Raw genomic sequence first — 6572 nt, 5'->3', positions numbered from 1 at the left:
GCATCAACTTATTATTCATAGAACCAGAAACTGCAATTTTTACTCCTATACTATAGCAGATTTTCTTACCTAAAGGGTACTTGTACCCCTTTTGGAGACTATAATTAAAAAATAAGGGTGCCATATTGGTCCCTTTTCTTATTGGTGTGAATGAATATCTAGCAAGAAGCAACACAGGGAAAGATTTGTTTTGGCTCTTGGTTTGAGTCCATCATGATGGGGAAGACATGGAGCCAGTGACTCCATGGCAATGGGAGCCTATATGAGCTTGACCACCTTTTAGTAGCTGAGAAGAGAGGGGCTAGGGCTGAAAGCAGTTCTTAACCTCCAAGGCTCACCCCTCAGTAACTTACTTCCTCCAGTCAAGCTCCCCTTCCTAAAAGTCTCCCCACTTCCAAAGAGCATCACCTGCTCAGAGCCAAGTGATGAAGCACATGAGCCTGAGTGCTATTTTGTATCCAAACCAGATGAGATACCTCGATCATTCCTGCAGTGACAGCAGCAGCAATTCCTCTCTGATTCACTAGAATCTGATCCTAACAGATGCTTGGACAAGGTCCAAGCAGCCAATACAGCAGAACTTTCTGAGGGCTGTACATAATAAGCTCAAGAGATTATCCTAGCCCGTCACTGCAGCCTCTCCATCCTCCAGCACCTGCTTTTTGCATTACCCAGCCGCAGCGATGTTGACATGCTTGCCATCTGCCTCCCTTCTTTGACCAGTCCCTTTGTGGGAATGCCAAGGAGCAGTGAGATGGCCAGGCTCATAGGAAGAAAATGAAAGTGTTTCCAGACTAGGAAGCTGTTTTTAAACTGCCAGCAAGAGACAGGGGAGTCATTGTTCTGTTACACAACCTAAGAACCAAGTCTGGGGGACATAACAGACAGAGGAAATGCAGAGAATCATCAGGTCATATTTCAAAATCTGTACTCTACAAATTGGAAAACTTAAAGGAAATGGACAACTTTCTGGATAGATATCACTTACTAAAATTAAATCAAGACCAGATAAGCAAATTAAATACACCTATAACTGCTAAAGAAATAGAAACTGTCATCAATAGTCTCCCAACCAAAAGAAGCCCATTATCAGATGGTTTTAACTCAAAATTCTACAAGATTTTCAAAGAAGAACTAATACCAATACTCCTCAAATTTTTCCACACAATGGAAATAGGAGTATTGCCAAACTCTTTTTATGAGGCTACAATTACCCTAATACCCAAACCACACAAAGAAATTACTAAAAAAGAATTACAGACCAGTCTTATTCATGAATATTGATGCAAAAATACTCAATAAAATACCGGCAACTGAATCCAAGAACACTTCAGAAAAATCATCCACCATGATCAGGTCGGCTTCATCCCAAAGATGCAGGGGGGGTTCAACATATGAAAATCTGTCAATGTAATCCACCATATAAACAAACTGAACAAAAACCCACATGATCTTCTCACTAGATGCTGAAGAAGTCTTTGATAAAATACAACATTCCTTCATGATAAAGGTCTTGAAGACATCAGGAATACAAGGAACATACCTAAACATGATAAAGGCAATATACAGCAAGCCAACAACCAATATCAAACTAAATGGAGAGAAACTCAAAGCAATCCCACTGAAATCAGGAACAAGAAAAGGTTGTTCACTCTCTCCATATCTACTAAATATAGTACTTGAGGTTCTAGCTAGAGCAATAAGACAAAAAAAATTTAAAAAAGAAGAAGAAGAAGCTCAAGGAGATACAAATCAGAAAAAAAGTCAAACTCTTACTATTGGTTGATGATGTGATAGTTCACATAAGGGACCCCAAAAACTCTACCAAGAAACATCTACAACTAACAAGCACCTTCCTTCAGTAATGTAACAGGACACCAGATTAACTCAAAAATATCCATAGCCTCCTTCATACAGATGATAAACGGACTGAGAAAGAAATCAGAGAAACATCACCCTTTGCCATAGCTACAAATAACATAAAATACCTTGGAGTAGCTCTAACCAAAAAAATTGAAGATCTGTATGACAAGAACTTCATATCTTTGAAGAAAGAAATTGAAGAAGACACCAGAAAGTGGAGAGATCTCCCATGCTCTTGGGCAGGTAGAGTTAACCTAGTAAAAATGGCAATCTTACCAAAAGCAATCTACAGATTCAATGCAATGCCCATCAAAATCCTAGCAAAATTCTTCACAGACCTTGAAAGAACAATTCTCAATTTCATATGGAAAAACAAAAAATCCAAGATAGCCAAAACAATCATGTACAATAAAAGAACTTCTGGAAGCATCACAATCCCTGACTTCAAACTCTACTACAGAGCCACAGTACTAAAAACAGCCTGGAAGACCAATGGAACTGAATCAAAGACCCGGATATTAAAATACACAGTTAGGGGCCCTGATTTCTAGCAGAGGGCCATCAGAGGGGTAAGTTTCCTTCGGGCCGGGGCAGGGTCCCGGTGAGGAGGAGCTTGGGCGTTCCCTGACCCCATAGACGCCCAGGTCGCCCTGCAGTGCTGGCTACCCCCTCCCGCCTGCCTTCCCAGCTCCCATCCAGGTACGAATTCCTATATTTCTCCCTTCCCCCTGGGGCCATAAAATTTCCCCAGCTCAGCTGCCTTGCGAGCTGGGCCTGGGCTGCAGGCGCATCCCAGCTGGAGGCAGTTGCTGGGTCTTAAAGGCCTCCCTGAGGACAGGTGGACCAGGGGCCAGCTCAGCCACATTCCTGACCAGCAGGGGCCCTGACTTCTAGCAGAGGGCCACCTGAGGGGTGAGTTTCCTTCGGACTGGGGCAGAGTCCCAGTGAGGAGGAGCTTGGGCGTTCCCTGACCCCATAGACGCCTTTCCCCAGCTCAGCTGCCTTGCGTGCTGGGCCTGCATTGTAAGCACATCCCGGAAAGAGGGAGTGCCTGTGCTTCAATAGCCTGCCTGAGGAAAGGTGGGCATTCTGTCAGTGAAGTCCCTGCCCAAGAAGGGAATCTGACCCGGTAACAGAAGTTCCAATAGAGAACATTTGAAGTAAGAGATGGGCAGACGCCAAGGCAGGACCTCATCCAACAATCTGAAAAACAACATGAAAACACCAGATCCCAAGGACCCTACAATAGAAGGACTTGAACACCTTAACCCAGAAGAAGTGGAAAAAAGTGCCATTATGAAAGCAATAGAGTCCCTTAAACAGGATATGAATAACTCCCTTAAAGAATTGGATGAGAAATATAACAAAAAGTTTGAAGAAATGAGTATAGAATTAGATGAGAAATATAACAAAAAGTTTGAAGAAATAAGTAAATCCGTGAATGAGACCCTGAGAAACCAAGAAAAAACAATCAAACAAGTAAAGGAAACAGTCCAAGAATTGAAAACTGAAATGGAGGCAATGAAGAAAACACAAACCGAGAACCGGCTGGATATGGAAAACCTAGGTAAACGAACGGAGACTACAGAATCAAGCATAACCAATAGAATACAAGAGATAGAAGAACGAATCTCAGATTCTGAAGATACCATAGAGAAAATAAATGCTCTGGTCAAAGAAAACGGCAAATCCAACAAATTCTCTACACAAAACATTCAGGAAATCTGGGACACAATAAAAAAACCAAATCTAAGAATAATAGGGATTGAAGAAGGAGAAGAACTGCAGATCAAAGGCCCAGAAAATATATTCAACAAAATTATAGAAGAAAACTTTCCCAACCTAAAGAACGATATTCCTATGAAGGTTCAAGAAGCATACAGAACACCGAATAGACTGGATCAGAAAAAAACATCCCCTCGCCATATAATAATCAAAACACAAAACATACATATTAAAGAAAAAATTTTAAGAGCTGCAAAGGAAAAAGGTCAAGTAACTTATAAAGGTAAACCTATCAGGCTTACACCGGATTTCTCTATGGAAACCATGAAAGCCAGAAGATCCTGGATAGAGGTACTGCAGAAACTAAGAGACCATGGATGCAAACCCAGACTACTATACCCAGCCAAGCTATTGTTCACTATCAACAGAGAAAACAAAATATTCCAGGATAAAAACAAATTTAAACAATACGTAGCTACTAATCCAGCCTTACAGAGAATATTAGAAGGAAAATCACTACCGAAGGAATCCAACATTCCCAACACGGCCTACAATAACTCGAACATCTAGCAACCATTCACAAGCACAAATCAAAGAAGAAAAACACATACACTCTACTACCTAAAAAAAAAAAAATGACCGGAGTCAACAACCACTGGTCATTAATATCACTTAATATCAATGGACTCAATTCACCTATAAAGAGGCACAGACTTAGAGATTGGATACAAAAACAGGATCCAACATTCTGCTGTTTACAAGAAACACACCTCAACCACAAAGACAGACACCTACTCAGAGTAAAGGGTTGGGAAAAGGTTTTCCAAGCAAATGGACCTAAGAAACAAGCGGGTGTGGCCATTCTAATATCTAACAAAATCGACTTCAAACTAAAATCAATCAGAAGAAATGGAGATGGACACTTCATACTCATAACTGGAACAATTCATCAGGAGGAAGTCTCAATCCTGAATATCTATGCTCCTAATATAAAGGCACCCACATATGTAAAATAAACTCTTCTAGAACTCAAGGCAGTCATCAAACCACACACACTAATAGTAGGAGACTTCAACACTCCTCTCTCACCAATGGACAGGTCAATCAGACAGAAACCAAACAGAGAATTGAGAGATTTATTGGAGGTATTGAATCAAATGAACTTAACAGACATCTATAGAACACTCCACCCAAATAGGAAAGAATATACCTTTTTCTCTGCAGCTCATGGAACCTTCTCGAAAATTGACCACATACTCGGTAACAAAGCAAACTTCCACAGATACAAAAAAATATTAGTAACTACCTGTGTCTTGTCAGATCACCATGGACTAAAATTAGAATTCAACAACAATGCTTCCCCCAGGAAGCCAACAAACTCATGGAAGCTGAACAGTCAACTACTAAATCACCCCTGGGTCAAGGAAGAAATAAAGAAAGAAATTAAACTCTTCCTTGAATTTAATGAAAACAAAGACACAACATACTCAAACCTATGGGACACTATGAAAGCAGTGCTAAGAGGAAAGTTCATAGCACTAAGTGCCCAATTAAAGAAAGCGGAGAAAGCACACATTGGAGACTTAACAGCACACTTGAAAGATCTAGAAAAAAAAGAATCTAATTCACCCAGGAGGTCTAGAAGACTGGAAATAATCAAACTGAGGGCTGAAATCAACAAAATAGAAACACAGAAAACAATCCAAAGAATCAATGAATCAAAAAGCTGGTTCTTGGAGAAAATCAACAAGATTGACAAACCCCTATCCAAATTAATCAAACGGCAGAGAGAGAACATGCAAATTAATAAGATCAGAAATGAAAAGGGGGACATAACCACAGACACAGAGGAAATTCAGAGAATCATTAGATCTTACTATGAAAGTTTATATGCCACAAAGTTGGAAAATGTAAAAGAAATGGACATTTTTTAGATAAGTACCATATACCAAAGTTTAACCAAGAACAGGTGAACAATCTAAATAGACCTATTAGTCGCGAAGAATTAGAAGCTGTTATCAAAAATCTCCCTACCAAAAAAAGCCCAGGACCAGATGGTTTCAATGCAGAATTCTACCAGAACTTCCAGGAAGAGCTAATACCTATACTCCTTAACGTATTCCACAATATAGAAACAGAAGAGTCATTGCCTAACTCCTTTTATGAAGCTACAGTTACCTTAATATCAAAATCACACAAAGACACAACCAAGAAAGAGAATTACAGGCCAATCTCACTCATGAACATCGATGCGAAAATTCTCAATAAAATACTGGCAAACCGAATCCAAGAACACATTAGAAAAATTATCCATTATGATCAAGTCGGCTTCATTCCAGAGATGCAGGGCTGGTTCAACATACGCAAATCTATCAATGTAATCCATCATATAAATAAACTGAAAGAAAAAAACCATATGATCCTCTCACTAGATGCTGAAAAAGCATTTGACAAAATTCAACACCCATTTATGATAAAGGTGTTGGAGAGACTGGGGATACAAGGATCATACCGAAATATAATAAAAGCAATATACAGCAAGCCGACAGCTAACATCAAACTGAATGGAGAGAAACTCAAAGCCTTTCCACTAAAATCAGGAATGCGACAAGGCTGTCCACTCTCTCCATACCTCTTCAATATAGTGCTTGAAGTTCTAGCAATAGCAATAAGACAACATAAGGAGATCAAGGGGATTCGTATTGGAAAGGATGAAGTTAAACTTTCGTTATTTGCTGACGATATGATAGTGTACATAAGTGACCCCAAAAACTCTACCAAAGAACTCCTACAGCTGATAAACACCTTTAGTAACGTGGCAGGATACAAGATCAACTCCAAAAAATCAGTGGCCCTCCTATACACAAAGGATAAAGAAGCAGAGAGGGAAATCAGAGAAACATCACCTTTCATGATAGCCACAAATAGCATAAAATATCTTGGGGTTACTCTAACCAAGGAAGTGAAAGACCTATTTGACAAAA

The sequence above is a fragment of the Myodes glareolus genome, chromosome 5 (assembly GCF_982192425.1).
Source record: "Myodes glareolus chromosome 5, mMyoGla1.1, whole genome shotgun sequence".
NCBI classification, from domain to species: Eukaryota; Metazoa; Chordata; class Mammalia; order Rodentia; family Cricetidae; genus Myodes; species Myodes glareolus.
The sequence above is the reverse complement of the archived record's forward strand: the minus strand, read 5'-3'. Positions refer to the sequence as shown.